We start from the raw sequence: 17,204 nt of genomic DNA, 5'->3' as shown, positions 1-17,204 counted from the left end.
GTGGTAATTCTTTTCAATGCATTACAAGATATGGTCAAATTCATTTCTTGATGCTCAATGTGATCTTTCACTTCTTGAACCTTTTTCTTCTTGATATGTCCTTCTATCTTGAGAGTTTGAGGAGTGGTAATTCTTGCCAATGCTTTACAAGATATGGTCGGATTCATTTCTTCTTTCTCTAGGGTTGGTTACTAGTGTATATCCTCTTCTTTTGACGTTTCTTGATCCTTTTCTTCCTCCTCTTCACAATCTATGTAAAATAATTTCTTCTCAACACACTTATGACCTTTAGTGTATTTTCTATCACAACTGTAACAAAGCCTTTTTTCTATTTCTTCTTCCAATTGTTGTGGTGTAAACCTTGTAGGTTGTGGAAGGCTAGGAGAAAAAACACTTCCATATTTATAGTTGTGAGTGGTAGGATCCTTTGTTTCCATAATTCCACTTTCAATTTTTCTTGCTAACCTGAATGCCTTCTCCAATGAATCAGGTTCCCAAAGACGAAACTCATGTTGAATGTTATCCTTTAAAGTCCCTATGAAGACATCAATCTTTTGCTTCTCTGGAATATCATTTACCCTTATATTCATTTTCTGGAAGTCCTCAATGTGCTCTGCCATTGAACCCTTTTGTTTGAGATTTATCAATTGGCTAAAGAAGGTGTTTCTCTTTGTATCCTCATAATGTGCTATCATTTCCTCTGTGAAAATTGACCAGGTGACAAGTAGTTTACGAGAACAAAGCCCTCTACACCATACAAATTGATTTGTTTATAAATATAAAGATGCAATATGTACCTATTGTAAGATTTGTACATCATGTAGATCAAAATATTACTCCATCTGTAGTATCCAATTTACCGGATCCTTGCCATCAAACTTCCTCATATTTCGTTTTCTTGATTTTAGGAGCTCGATTTTGAATCTGTTGTATCTCTAAAATTTTGGATCCCCAAGATCTAAAATTGGGATCTATGGTAGCCCTATGTGTCCTCTTTCCAATGCAACTAGTCTGATCGAAATTGGATTCTCCAAGAAAGAGTTATACCCGATCTCCCAAGATGACTTGATTATATATTTTTTTAGTAGAGTTAAATCATACGAAGTGCCACATGTCACTGTTTCTACCTTCGGACCTACAACTAATACACAGAAAGCTACAGTATGTCCTCTTTATGTAACTTCTTATGAAATTTCAATCTCATGCTCAAAAATAAATTTATGACGATTTTCCCCAAGTCACATGTTTGAGATATAATTCAGGATCTTGCAAAAACCCTAACTTCCTCAAACCATATCTTCGAAAATATAGATAGACAAGATCTGAAATTCAAACCCGAGGTTCAGAATGATTTTTTCTCAAATCGTTTTTCTTTATCTTCTGAAACGTCATAGAAAAAACATTATAGCAAAAATTCCACGATGACCTGTTTGGAACAATGAAACCCTAGAATCCAAAGCTCTGATACCAAATGTTATGAAACAAGCTCACAAAAAGATAGAAAATATAGATCAACGACTTAAAATCAACATCTTTGAGGGGGAAATCCCCTTTACGTTACACAAACAAACAATTCTTGGATGATACAAATGACAAGACCTCCTTTCTATATATAGGAGTCTAAGGGGTCACAATATAATCAAAGCTGACATAACAATAATAATTTAAGGGCACAACAATAATAATAATGGCTTTTATCGGGCACAATAATAACAATATGGGGACTACATGGGCACAAAAATATAATAAGGGGGTTTCACTAATAACAATAAGGGGTTACACTAGTAGTATAGGGACCTAACAAAGGGCTTGTTTCTTCTTAGGGGAAATTTTTGGGAAGGATTACAAGGATTTGTGTCAATTCAAACCCATGTATTCATTCCCTAGTTCTGTAATTCCCTAATGAAGGTGAGATGTTGAGACTTAGACAACCATGTAGGTTTTAACCCCGTACAGAAATCACCTGCATATGAATTCTAAAACACAGAAAAGAAACAATGCGAGAGAATAACACATAAAACACATATACACATATTTTCCCCTGGATCCCAAAACCGAGACTACCAGATTAATTTTTCATTATGTTCCTTTCAATGTTACAATACATATTTATACATACCGAAGCGTCCAAAACCATGGACCGAAAACCATCGCGTCCAAAACCATCGACCAAAAACCATCGCGTCCAAAACCATGGACCAAAACCATAGGTAGGTCCTCCTAACCTAATATAGGGTCCAAAAAAAAAATTCCTGGGGCGCTACCCCAGACCCCATAGAGGAGGGCTACCCACCCCCTCAAACCCCCCAGACAGGGGGGGTTACCGCCCCCATCAAACCCCCCGGACAGGGGGGGCTGCCACCCCCCCTGTGACCCCCCCGCTATGCAATCGGTGCACTGAAGGGGAGGGTCTCTAACCCCCCGGTTAACTATGTAGGCTAGTCATGGAAAGAATATAACACAACCCAACATTCTCCCACTTGTTGTTTTCTTTCCACAGGGGGCCACAGGAGAGATTAGTCATTGATTCCGTCCTGTAACGCCCATTGTTACTCTACACCAAGAGAACTTATCAAAGCTCACCGATTTTGTCAATGCATCTGCAGTATTCTTCGAAGTGTCCACCTTTACCAGCAACACCTTTTTGTCTTCCATCATATCCCTCACAAAGTGATACTGAACATTGATGTGCTTTGTCTTTGAATGGGAAGCATGGTTCTTTGCCAAGAAAATTGCACTTTGGCTGTCATAGTCTATCCTTATAGTTCCCTGTACTAACCCCATACTTGAACACCATCTCTGCAACCAAACTGCTTCCTTGCTTGCATGAGTGGCTGCCATGTATTCTACCTCTATAGTTGATAGTGCCACTATAGATTGTTTCTTACTCATCCAATTGACTACACCTCCAAATAGGTTAAACACATGCCCACTTGTAGATATTCTCTGATCCAAATCTCTAGCCCATTCTGTATCAACAAAGCCATGAATATCCAACACTTTGTCTAATCCTGGTCTTCCTTGGTAGCATAAATGATAATCACTAGTGCCACGCAAATACATTAAAATCCGCTTCACTATTGTCCAGTGCTCCTTCCCTGGTTTTGACATAAACTTGCTCAATACTCCCACTGCATGTGCAATGTCTGGTCTAGTACAGACCATCGCATACACTAGGCTACCGACTGCACTTGCATATGGAACACGGGACATGTCCTCTTCCTCTTCTTGTGTCTTGGGACATTGTTCAGCAGATAACATTACACCTACAGGAATAGGAACCTTCACCGGTTTACTATCATGCATATTAAACCTCTGCAATATTATTTTGACATACTTCCTCTAGTTTGACCAGAGCTTCCTCTTTGCCCAATCTCTTTTAATTTCCATGACCAAAATATAGTTTGCAACACCAAGATCTTTCATGTCGAATTTAGAGGACATTTGGGTCTTCAAATCCTAGATAATTTCTTTGTCATTTCCAACCAACAACATATCATCCACATACAAGACCAGATAAATGACATGGCCACCAATTAATTTAAAATACACACAGTGATCTGCTTTGCTTCTAGTGAAACCAAGTCCCCGTATAAATGTATCAAATTTCTGGTACCACATCCTTGGTGACTATTTTAACCCATACAGAGACTTCTTTAACTTGCATACCAGTTCTTTCTTACCCTTCACCGCAAAACCTTCAAGTTGCTTCATGTAGATCTCATCTTCCAAATCCCGTGAAGAAATGTTGTCTTCACATCCATCTGTTCTACCTCAAAATCAAAAGCAGCAACAACAGATAAAAGTAATCTAATAGAAGTTACCTTGGAAACAGGAGAAAAAATATCACCGAAATAAATTCCCGTCACCTAGGAATAACCTTTTGCTACCAACCAAGCTTTGCATTTCTCCACCTTTCCTTCTGCATTTGTCTTCTTCTTGAACACCCATTTGCTGCCAATAGGTTTCCTTCCAGCTGGCAACTCCACCAGATCCCAAGCCTCATTTTTGTGCAAAGATGCCATTTCATCAACCATGGCCTCTTTCCAGAGTTTTCCATCCTCTGAATCTATTGCTTCCTTCACAGTTTTGGGATCATCATCAATAATAGATAAAGAAAAATTTGAATATAAAGCAGATGGACTATACCTTTCTAGCTGCCTTCTTTCTCGAACTGATCTTCTCACACCCGGAGTTTGTGGCTCTTCATCTTCTGATTCCTCCTCTGCTGTAGAGTCTGATTCTTCCTCCTTTAGCTCAAACTCTATCTTCTCAAGTTCCTTTGATGGGACTTCATGTGTAATAACATATTTCACCTCTCTGAACACCACATCTCGGCTGTACACAACCTTCTTTGTTACTGGGTTCCAAATCTTATAACCCTTTAAACCATCGTTATACCCAAAAAAGATGCACTTTTCAAATTTACTATCCAACTTGGTTCTTTTCTCCTTTGGAACATGTACATATGCATCACATCCAAATACCCTCAGATGTGAAAGAGAGGGTTTCTTACCAGTCCATACCTCTTGTGGAGTCTTATCCTCCAACGTTGATGAAGGTGATCTGTTGACCATGTAACATGTTGTCTCCACCGCCTCTGCCCAGAATTCTTGTCTTAACCCAACACTGCTGAGCATGCTTCTTTCCCTTTCCATCAATGTCTTGTTCATTCTTTCTACAACTCCATTTTTCTCAGGTGTATATGGAGTAGTCTTTTGCCGTGCTTTACCACACTTCTTACAAAATTCTTTAAATTCCTTACTACAAAACTCTCCACTATTATCTATCCTCAACACCTTTATCTTCTTCTCTGTTTGGTTTTCCACCACAGCCTTAAATTCTTTAAACCTATCAAAGACTTCGGATTTCTTCTTAAGGAAATATATCCATGTATTCCTTGAGAATTCATCTATAAATGACACATAGTACACAAACTTACCTAGTGATGGAACCTTCACATGTCCAAACAGATCATTGTGCACAAGTTCTAATATATGTTTCGCCCTCTTACCACCAGAGGGGAAACTCACCCGATTATGCTTCCCATATACACAATTTTCACAGAAATCAAAATCCAGAGAGCTATTACTCATACCTTCTACCATACCTTTACCATGAAGTATTCAAAGGCCCTTCTCTCCAATATGTCCAAGCCTTTGATGCCACAACATGGTCTTCTCTCCAGAGACCACTAGATTTTCTACTCCACTTTCAGGAACCACAGAACTGTTGCACCCCCATCAACAACAGTGCTATAGTGCAGCTTGTACAGAGTTCCAATCCAAACTCCCCGCATCAATACCAGTGCTTCCCGAACCATCTTGCAGGTATCCTTCTCGAACATTTTTTTTACACCTGCATCATCTAGCTTGCTTACAGAAATTAAGTTTTTGGCCAATGTAGGAATATGCAGAACACATGGAAGTGTTCTAACCCTTCCACCTTGCAACTTCAACTTTAATTTTCCGCGACCAACGATTCTAGCCTTCCTATCATCCCCTAAGAAGACATCACCACCATCGTATTTCTCATACTCGCAGAACCACTCTCTTTGGGGAGTGAAGTGAAAGGATGCACCTGAGTCAATCAACCATGCCTCATGATCTATATGTGTACTTGAAGTATCCAAGTACACATCCCCACCTTCATCTGAGGTGGTTTTTGCCTCTGCAAAAGGAGCATCATCAGATCCCTTTCCTTTGTCAGGAGCTTTAGATTTACAGTCCCTTTTGTAGTGCCTTTTCACATTTCCAGCAAACTACCTTTACAAGTTTTCTTGGAGATTTAGATCTCCCTCTAGATTTAGATCTCCCACTCAATGACTTATTTTTGTTTATGTTCTAGAACCGTCCTCATACATATAAGGCATCACCATTCTGACTCTCCATATTTTTCTGTCTCATCTCCTCCATCAGCAAGGATGAGACTATTTCATCAAACTGCAAGGCAATTGCATTGCTACCTATTGCAATAACCAGATTATCCCACAAATCTGATAGAGAACACAACAAACTGATGCACTTATCTTCATCTAAAGTTTTAATATCAATAGATGATAACTGACTTACCACAGTATTAAACACATTCAAATGCTCTGTCACTGAGTCTCTATCTTTCATCCTCAGGTTATACAGCTTTTTCCGTAGGAAGAGTTTATTCACCAGAGACTTAGATTGGTACAAAGTCCCGAACTTGTCCCACTAACCCGTAGTCGTAGCTTCCCTTGATACATTCAACAATACTAAATTTGAGACACACAATTGTGTTGTGGTCTTTGCCTTTCGATCCAACTTCTTCCATTCTTCATCGGACACTCTCGTTGGTTTAGTACCCGGATCTACCGTGATCCACTAAGCTTTATCCACAAATAGATCCTCCATCTTGAGTTTCCATAACTCAAAACTCTGACCATTAAATTTCTCGATCTCTATCTTTGCACTGCTCGCCATCTTCTTTCACCACCAGAATCAATCCCACAGATCTCCCACTGAACAGGGTCTACCATAAGCCCGAGCGAAACCTCTCAGCAACAAAGGCGTCCCCTTGAAGCCAAAACAACTCTGATACCAAATGTATGTTTTAACCCCATACAGAAATTACTTGCATATAAATTCTAAAACACAAAAAAATAAACAATGTGAGAAAATAACACATAAAACACATATACATAGAGATTTTCCCCTGGATCCCAAAACCGGGACTACCAGATTGATTTTTCATTATGTTCCTTTCAATGTTACAATACATATTTATACGTGTCGAAGCATCCAAAACCATGGACCAAAAACCATCGCATCCAAAACCATGGACCAAAAACCACCGCGTCCAAAACCATGGACCAAAACCATAGGTAGGTCCTCCCAACCTAATATAGGGTCCAAAAAAAAAATTCCCGAGGCGCTGCCCCGGACCAAGTAGAGGGGGGCTACCCACCCCCCTCAAACCCCCTATGGCCCCCCCGCTGTGCAATCGGTGCAACGAAGGGGGGGCTCTGTCCCACCTCTAACCCCCCGGTTAACTACATAGGCTAGTCATGGAAAGAATAAAAACAATGTGGGGACTATATGGGCACAAAAATATAATAAGGGGGTTTCACTAATAACAATAAGTGGTTACACTAGTAGTATAGGGACCTAACAAAGGGCTTGTTTCTTCTTAGGGAAAAAATTTGGGAAGGATTACAAGTATTTGTGTCGATTCAAACCCATGTATTCATTCCCTAGTTCTGTAATTCCCTAATGAAGGTGAGATGTTGAGACTCAAACAACCACTGCTCCTTTTATCCCATTAGGTGAACGACTCCAATAGTAATTTTCTTAGATACGTGACAAATTACAAGTGACTATGAACACTCTCGACCAAGGCATAAAATTGATAGATTACAAGGATTTGTGTCAATTCAAACCCATGTATTCCTTCCCTAGTTCTGTAATTCCCTAATGAAGGTGAGGTGTTGAGACTCAGACAACCACTGCTCCTTTTATCCCATTAGGTGAACGAAGACAATAGTAATTTGCTTAGATGCATGAAAAATTACAAGTGACTATGAACGCTCTCGACCAAGGTATAAATTTGACGGCTACTCCTACCCATCAAGTAATTTTTTTATGACATGTTTCTTTTTCAAACTTACCTTCACATGAGATTTTATATATATTTATGTCTATCATTTAAATATTTTTTTGATATGAGTTTTCTATTTTATCTTTTCATTTCTAGCTTGACCATAAAATAAAATGAAACCAAGTAAAATGATAGATATACGCATTAAAGAAGAAACATATTGAATCATGTTTGTTACTGCAAAACTAGCCAATTATTTAGGAAAATTATGTATATTCATTGTTTATATAATTTTAGAGCTTTTGCAAGTCATGTTGAATTATTCTACAAAAAGTTATCAATTAGCATGTTCAAACCCATTAGCTATAATGTATTTTGAAGAGGAGCAATTGATCTCAACTTTCAATGAGATGAATTGGATTGAATATGAACCTTATAAATAATAAAACCATTTTCAACCCAAATTTACTTTTAAATAGGGATTTCGAAGGATATTAATAAAGCAATAATAATATATAAGTTATGAGTTTTAAAAAATCCATGATTATTTAACAAGGACATATCTCTCTAGCATGCATCCCAAGATTTGAAATGCCCAAACATTAGCAGACATCAAAATATTTGAAAGGCCCAAGCCTACTCATGTTTAGATTCACTTATGAATTTATGGAATGCATAGGAGCCATGGTAATTGTCCATTTGATATTTCCATTTCCAACTACCAAATAATCCATTTTAACAAACTACATGAAACCTCTCAAAATCAAACAAAAAAAATCTTATGTCACTTTTATTATCTTTATTGAAGAATTAATAGGCCATGCAATCTAATTATTCTATCCCCCTTGGTTTTCAATATAGTATACAGATGGCCCATGGGTAAGCACATGAGTTTCAACCTACGTTTTTAGGATGCATGGTGTGGGATTGAATGTGGTGAGTTAGGAAAAAGACAATCCCTTTCTACCATGCCCAAAGATAATAGACAGCGTAGTGAGTGCATAAGTTGTGTTTATCTTATAGTTTATAACCACCATGGAATATGTGCTTATCTTGGAGTTTCATTTTGTGCCTAACTTCTCTTATTTTCTCCCATCCAATTTGAAATTGCTTATATTTAAGATATAGAGTTATAAATATATTTGTAATAGATATATCCATCTATCATGCATGCATACATATATAAATGGGAATTTCTCTCTACCACACATATATACACACGCATTCAAATAGATACAACTAAACTTTATTTCACCATGTTGGAAAATGTAGCTAGCAAGGTCTTTTGGCTTATGCCTTAGCCAGTGAAGACCTCAAACTATCCTCATGGGTTAGACTTTGGTTAGGATGAGTTATTTCTAATTCAATGGAATAATCATCAAGTTGGCATGTGTAGAGTTAGATATTCGGTTAAAGAGGAGTCTTCATTACTTTGACTATAGAACAAGGTGGCAGTTACAAGTTCAGTTAGAGGGAGTTGGTCTCCAGTGTTGATTGGAGAGAGAACGGGTTAAGATATCTAATGTTGATTGGAGAAAGGACGAGAATAAATCTCAGTTAACTCTTCAATCAGAACTCGAGTTCTAAATTTGAATTGGGCCTCCTTATATGTTTCAATTGGGCCTATAAAGACAAGGATGAAGGCACAAATAATTCATAAGTTTTCTGCACAATGTTTGTGTGACAAGATAACTCATGAGTTTGTGAGAAGAGCCTTGATTTTGGAGAGCACGTGAATTGTTTCCTAAGAAATAGGAGGAACAAGTTCGCAATGATTTAGGATTTGGTTGTACACAAAGAATAGGAGTTGGGTCCTAAAGAATAGGAGGTAGAAAGTGCACTAAGAAATAGGGAACATGTACACTAGAAAATAGCACCTGAAGTGCACTAGGAAATAAGCAATCTATGCAAAGAATAGGACATCCAAGTATGCAAGGAAGGAGTAAGGTTGAGTAAGAGATCAATGAATGTTATGAATAAGTAAAGGAGGCAGTAAAGGATTAGTTATGAGCTAGAGTGCCAAGATAAAGCAGTGATCATGGCAGACTGAGATCAACTATATCAGCTGATTTTTGTGAGAGAAGAAGAACACTTTCTCAAGAGAGACATATTTATTTTTAATATATTCAATTGCTCCAAGGCAATCAATCAAATACCACATCAAGAAAGCAATTTTTCTCTGTTGGGTTTCTTGAGAAAATACGTGTTAGTTTTTGTGATGTGTTTTTATTTGTGACAGCCCCACCCATGGTTCTCTCATAATTTGCATTGTAAATATTTTTACAAATATAATATTTAAAAAGGGCTAAGTCAAAGGGACATGGATTCCAAAGCTAAGGAGGAGAATTGTTTGCTTAGGATGTTGAGGTTTTCTTGTGCAAAAAAATTGAATTGTTGGAGAGCCATTAAAAGTTGGTCGGTGTATGAATTAATGAAATGGTTCTTAAAATTGAATTAATTGTAAGTAAGGTACTGTTGTGACCAGCAACAACCCCCCCTTCTCATTTAAGTGTCATTCGAAATACTAAATGTGTGGGGACCCTTAGTTAAAATCTAGGAAAAACAAAGTAGTGCTTAAATTCCTTTTCCGCAAATAAAGTTACCATCATAAGCTTAGGAAGCTCCTTTGAGATTCTTAAGATCTAAGTTTATGATAAGGTAAAAAGTCTTTAAAATCGCATCGTAAAAAGATAGCGGGATGCCACCGTTCAAGTATAATCCCAACATTTGCGAGATCGTGGCATTGAACAAATATCGCGTCACATTCAGCAAAACTTACACGAAACACTTTAGAATTTACCTATTTGCGATGATGCCGATCACAAGATCGCATCTCGCAAGAAGCAGGTTAACGAAATTTGTCATACATAAAATTCCTGCGATCTGCGATATTGCGATATTGCGATCTCGTGATAAAGCAATGATTGCGACGTCAGGCTAGATCAATGCAAAGATGTTGTGTTTATGCAATTCAGTGATGTTGCGATATTGTGATCTGCGATGTTGCGATCTCCGATGTTGCGAAGCAAATCGAAAAATCGCTCCATCGCAGATCTTTCGGGCACGATATTCAAGAAAAGTATTTTCCATAAGCTGACACATGGTTATGCGCCTTAAATGCTAATAAAGGAGTTAGTTGTCAGTTATTAATAGAATATGAACGCGTGCTTTTTGAAGAATCACTTCACGTAAGGTGGTGTATTTGGTATATCTGCGGCATTTAAAACTCTCCCATCACCCTTCCTGGTCATTCATTTCTACTTCACTCGTGAATTGCAGGAACGGAGAATGGAGGACGATACAAAGCAATATGCAGGTTGAAATGGGAAAGAAAAACAAAGCCCCGAGCTCCGAAGAAAAAGAAATGGCACCTTTGTATACAGACACGGCTTGTAACAGAGATGCAGGAATAGCTATGTGGGAAGGCATGTATAATCTGCTCGAAGAGGAGAACCCCAGAGTAATGGAAGTTACTACTGTTGCGGGCTCACAGAGTCCTTCTGAAGCAACCCTAATAGAGCTAGCTTGCTCATTCTTACATCGGATAGCAGCAAGGCCAAAAATCCTCCCATACACAGACATGGTCAAGTGGATACTTGATAGCGCAGAAAACAGAAATAGACAGTTCAAGGTTCATGGTCAAGGACTCATCAGTTCATTCGCTGCGCAGGTTTTAAAGTTCATGTACCATTTTCCCAAGCCACAGGCAACTTATAACAAGCAATTCATGGAGAAATTCGTAAAGGAAAACCAGAACCTGGCAGAAACCACCAAAGACTGGTCCAGGAAAGACAAACCGCTCAAGAAAGATAAACACGGTATGTACAGTACTGGTTCCCTTACCTCCCCATATTGCTTTGCTGCTGCCATGCTCTGTAGAATATTTGGAATGCCAGATATCAACAAATTTTCATCCGAATGGCTACCGTTACTGGATGCTGCCACAAATGCCATTATTGTTGATTGGGCCAAAATTTTATCTGATAACCTAGTCACGGCCATTGTCAGTTACCGGTCCAAAAGAGCTACGGCTTAGAGAATTTACCCTCCTTTTTACCTGTCTGCATATATTATGGATTCAATATGTTATGTTTCTAAGTTTCCTGTTATGGGTTGGAAGTGGACAACTCAAGACCCCTTACCCATCCATGTCTATCATAAGGAATTGTGGGACTCTCAGTTCACTCCATACTTCTACCAAATTTGTCATGGAATTATGTTGCCCTTGTATAGAATGTTGTATGATAAAGACCCCCCGAGGTGCTCGCCTGAAGCAGAGGTAGACATCCTCCCCATCACAAGATGGTTCGGAGAGGAATTGTTCACTTATGTCAGGGTATTTGGAAGTACTGCACCCCCTCATGTTCTACCTTTGTATATCCCTGATAAACTCTTAGCTCGAGAGATTGCATATCAAACCTATGGAGAAGGTGGTTTGACTAAAGACTTAAAGGACAAAAAGAAGGCTATATGGCCACAGTTTCCTGTAGCATGTGGGGCCTTTTCGCTATTTGATGTAGGTCACACGCTCACTGAAGTACAGAATATGACGTGTTTACAACTATTCAAATTCCCGGGAAGACCATTTGACCCTAATGAGGTTGCCCAGAATTTCACAACTACAGTCAAGATAAAGGTGTTCACTGGGAAAAAGGATTTATTTGATGATATATTCCAACAGAAGAGCACACTTCAAGAGATTTTGGGCGAAGCCCAAGTGCAATTATCTCCAGAAGATTTCCAAAATTTCATGATATAAAAAGAAAGAAGATTAGCCAGTATTCCTCTAGAGAAACTACGACTACCCTCAAGAGAACCAACTCTAAGCGTTAGTCTCAGTGGGAGTTCAAGCACTAACGGATCTAAATCCAAGTCTGAACAAGAAATGCCCGAACACTCTAAAAGATCCAGAAATGACCAAGATAGGAGCGAAGAGTCAGCTAAGGACACTGCTCAATCAACAGAACTTCTACAACAGCAGGTTATTGCCTCCCCACAAAGAGATCCTCCTCCTCTCGTCATTCAAACACCACCAGTCACAACTGAATTAGATAGAGAATGGGAAACCTTCAATGAACTGATCAATCTTTAAGGACAAGCCCTAAAAACACCTGTGAGAAATACACAGGTAGCACAAGAAGTAGTCACAACAACAGTCAGCGATGTCTCAGATACAGAGCATATTCCTGTTGCCCCATCTTTTGAGCTTATACTCAACATAGAAGAAATTCCCCCTCTGGATATATTTTATAGCCCACAGCATAAAGCAGTGGTAAGAAGACAGAGAAAGAAAAGGAAATTGGAAAATACACTCTCTCAAGACGTAGAACAATTAGATGTCTTGTGGAAAGATCCCACTAGCAATCCTACTGAAAATCTCACCAAACTATCTCAGATCGCAGGAGCATATGCCTCTGCGACTATTGATAAAGCATCTGAGGTACAGCAGTTGTTAAAAGAAAGGGAAGACCAGATACAAGTACTGCAACAACAGTTGCAACAAGCTAACACCAATAATGAAGCACAGAAACAGCTTGAAAGGTTGCAGCAGGACTTCTAGCAAATGCAGATAGGATATCAGAAAAGTTTGGATGAGAAAGGAAAGCAGTTACAGGATTTACAAGAGATGCACAAAGACGACCCTAAGCTTACAGAATTTATTTCGAAATCTATTTCCTTGAATGAACAATTACTACAGCAGCAAGAAGTGTTGGGCCAAAAGATATCACAGTGGAGTTATTATTGTGAAATTAGTGATAAGATCACTAATCAAGTGGTAGATTTACGAAGTGACTATGATCTGATTGATAAACGGGTGACTGAGTACTTGGCTTGGCAAGATGAAGACGAGGGAAAAAGAGCAAGTGCACCAAGGATAAATGAGAACCATAAAGAACTGCTCTTTAACAAATGGGACGATCAAATCAGGGAGGCAGAACAAGCGGCAGAAACAGCAGCCACGACAGCAAGCAGTCTTATTGATTGTGTAAATGAAAATTTGCACAGGGAAAATTTGATCACAGAAACCACCCCAGGATATTTACCGAACAAACTACAACTAGAGGCAGAATGGAAACAGAGAGCGCAAGAAAAGGCAAAAGCAATTCAAGGGCTGAACAAGTTAAATTGGGAATATTACTGGGCATACTTGGTGAAGCCGCATAGCCAGTGGATGACTGTGAAGTGTATCATAAATGGGGCCGAAAAAATGGCACCAGCTCTCATCGATTCCATTTTCTCAGCTCAGCTAAAAGCAGAAGTCAGCCAGCCGACTCTCCTAAAACAGATGCTGCATACGTGCAATTTCAAAGACCAAATACAAAAGTAGTTTAATTCTGGATTCAATTTTCGCTTTAATTTTGCTTAGAAAAAGGGCGGTCATTTAAACCGCATCCTGAATATTTGTAAATAAGTTATTTAGTTAGTAGTATTTAAACCCTTCTCATGCGTTTAGAGAGGGGTCTAGAAATTTATCAAAAACTTGTCCACAGCACATGCACTTTTGCACCCTCAGAGGAGGTTTTGGTGAATGAATGGAATAGGATTTGTTGATGTTTGCATTTGATATCTGCTACTGATGTTGCACTTCTGTACTCTTAGTGGATGTTAGAGCAAGGAGAGATAAATCATTGTCGCTTGAAGCTCATAAGTAGAACTAGTCATAAATGGTACTTTTATCTCTTGACCATTGCTGCTTTTGTACGGTGATAGCTATTTATTTATGCTTAATGTATGAATAGCTCATTATGCAATATGTTTTTCACAACTGTTTCGTCTAACTTTTTATGTGAAGTGGTTCATCCCTATTGATTTCCTTTCTCATAATAGCTGAATGATCTTTATTACCAATTGTTATTTGAAATCTTTTTAGATCGCATAATAAAATAATTACATCCCGGGTTAGTATAGACTTAGATGTTGCTGCTTATTAGATTACAATAGCATAGCATTAGATTAAAGTTAGAATTAGAATACCTTAATTAGGAACTGTTAGATCAGGAACATAAAATTCTACACACACACACTCATAGATTGGGAAACTGGTCCCATTATCCCCATTCGGACCCGCTATACCAAACGGATAAGGAGCTGCCAACCAAGGTCCGGACCGGGCGGGTATCCCCCTTGTTGTCGACCCAATTTTCGGGGCTTCAACATATTTGGCACTAGAAGCAGGGCCTGAAACATGTGGTCTGTTGGGGTTTGTTTTCAATTGTAACATTCAAATTAAGATGGCCTCTCTTAAACTTCCAATTCGGAGTTGTATCCATGTTCGTGCCTCTTCCAACACTCCACCCGAAGTGGTAAGACTCTTGTCTCAGGTAAAATTCAATGGTAGGAGAAATTCTTCTTCTTTTAATCATGCCCTTCAATTTATTCAAAATGTTTCAAATTCAAATTTTCAAGGTGTAGAAACTGGTGTAGAACCCTTCCGATTGCCTCAATTCACAGCTGGGATCAATTTGTCACGGTTTTCATTTGTAAATTTGATTGCTATGATTATGATTAGGTATATGATGAAATTGAATATCTACGCACAGAAGATGAGTCTGTTAGAGATTTTAATATTCGATTTCATCTTAATTGTTTGAAATATGATATTGAAAATGAACCCATAAGTGAAGAATCATTAGATTGTGTTGATCATAATTATTCTCTGCCTCCAATTCCCGATCCAGTGGAAATTAGTCCAAGCTTTGTTCCAATTTCTTCTAATATAAATGAGAAATCCAATTTGGATGTGCAAATAAATTATGATGAAGAAGTTTCCCAAAGCTTGGAGGATATGTCTGATCCAATACAAGAAGACAAAAGCGGAAATTTTGGAAGAAAGGCCGCCTTGGAATCGGAAAGCAGCTTTGAGGCAAATTCAAAAAATATGATCGCAACTCAACAAATGCAAATGCCAAGGTTAGAACAGCAAAGTAATCTTCTTCCAAAAAACATGAGCACACAAAGGTATGATCTAAAACCTGAAATCTACGATGAACGTAATGCACAAGAGTTCTCACAAAGAGATATTTTTAAATGCATTATTTCAGAGTCACATTTTTCTCTTTATCCTGATATTTTTAATGATGGTAATTTTTCCCCCCTCAGTATTAATGATATTTCAGAAAATACAGAGGCTGATCTAAATGAATCACCATTAGGTTTTCAAGATAGAGAAGCAGCTATAGAACACCTTTTTGCCATTAACAAACATGAAAGGCTTGTCCTTCCTTGTTTGAATATACTGGATGAAAAAGAGGAATCTAGGGAATCCTGTGAAGTCATTTATGATAATTACTTTGATATTGAAGATGTTGATTTATCTCGAGAGAATCATCAAAAACTTCAAATAACATCTGAGAATGAGAGGTATTCTAATTCAAAAATCATTTCAACCGATCCTCATTCTAAAGCAGCAAATCATCTGCATGATTTCACTATCCAAGAAAGTATTCCAATCTATGATTCATATCATGATCAAGCCTTCACGCCTGTTCACAATCATAATTTGTTTTCTAATTCACAAGATGGAATTCGAAATTACTCGGATCCCATAATTCTGACCAATCCTTGTGAAAGAGAAAATATTTCAAAACAATCCCAATTGTGCTATAACACTAGTTGTACAGATAGTCATTGCATTCTTTTCCGTTTGCACTCATTTTGTATAAAACCAGATTTAGCTTTAGATTTTAATTTTCAGACTCTTGGCATATTACTCTGGCATACTGAGCACAAAACTATCAAACGTTCTGTTGGACACCTAATCCTCAATGGGTTAGTGTGGAAGTTGAATAGACAAAGTAGTCCAAGAGACTTTGGGATGTGAAACCCAACGGTCACATAATGTACTATAAATGTATATCTCTTGTTAATAAAAATTGTACTCTCCTGATTATCTTTCATATTGTTCTTGCTCCCATGTGTGTTTAACATGGTATCGGAGCAGGCGATTGCTGGTCCTGCTCCAATTTGAGCCACTTGTTTTGTGGTCTCTATATATATGTCAGTTCTGCGTTACCTGACCTCTGTCTGCCATATTCCTTTTATAAAACCTGCGCCCTGCTCTTCTGTTGCGCTGTCATCCTGACCTGATTTGAAACGTTTGCGCTGCCATACTGTAAATAGTTGAGCGCTGGCCTGACATTGAACGCTGGCCTGACTTTGAAACGTTTGAGCTGGCCTGACATTGAACGCTGGTCTGTCATATGCATTCCTATTCCTAAGTGTTGTCCTGATCTGAGCACTGTCCCCTGAATGCTGTCCTACTTGCCTCAACGCCTCTGAAATATCTCTCGAATGTTTTGACTGACCCAACTGCATTTTTAACGCTGCATCCTGTAAAGTCTGCGTTTTTAACGCTGCTGGATTTGTCTGTCTCAAATTCATTGCATGTCCTGAAGCACAGTCTGCCCTTCGTGCTCTTGCACGTTCTGACATGGTATTAAGCTTAGTGCAGCAGGAGGGAATAAAACAAAGACACCTGGTCCTGGGCGACTGAAGCTGTCATACAATCTGAGGGATTCGATCACTTGAACGAAGTAACGCTGCTGAAGAACGCCTCTGTCCAGAGCGGAAGGCAGACAAACATTTTTTACTGCAATTGGTATGTGTTTGACTGCAATTTGTATTGTTTTTTATTACAA

The 17,204-nt window shown here is 38.5% G+C and overlaps 1 pseudogene; it reads right to left on the bottom strand.

The window, feature by feature from the left end:
• LOC149237621 (7-dehydrocholesterol reductase pseudogene) overlaps positions 1-16,998 on the bottom strand; it is a 106,628-nt pseudogene extending 89,630 nt beyond the window's left edge.
• Between the last annotated feature and the right edge of the window lie 206 nt (positions 16,999-17,204).

The sequence above is a fragment of the Pinus tabuliformis genome, chromosome 8 (assembly GCF_031772625.1).
Source record: "Pinus tabuliformis cultivar Carrire ecotype Pingquan chromosome 8, CPIR1, whole genome shotgun sequence".
In the NCBI taxonomy this organism is placed as follows: Eukaryota; Viridiplantae; Streptophyta; class Pinopsida; order Pinales; family Pinaceae; genus Pinus; species Pinus tabuliformis.
This window is presented reverse-complemented; position numbering and strand designations above follow the sequence as displayed.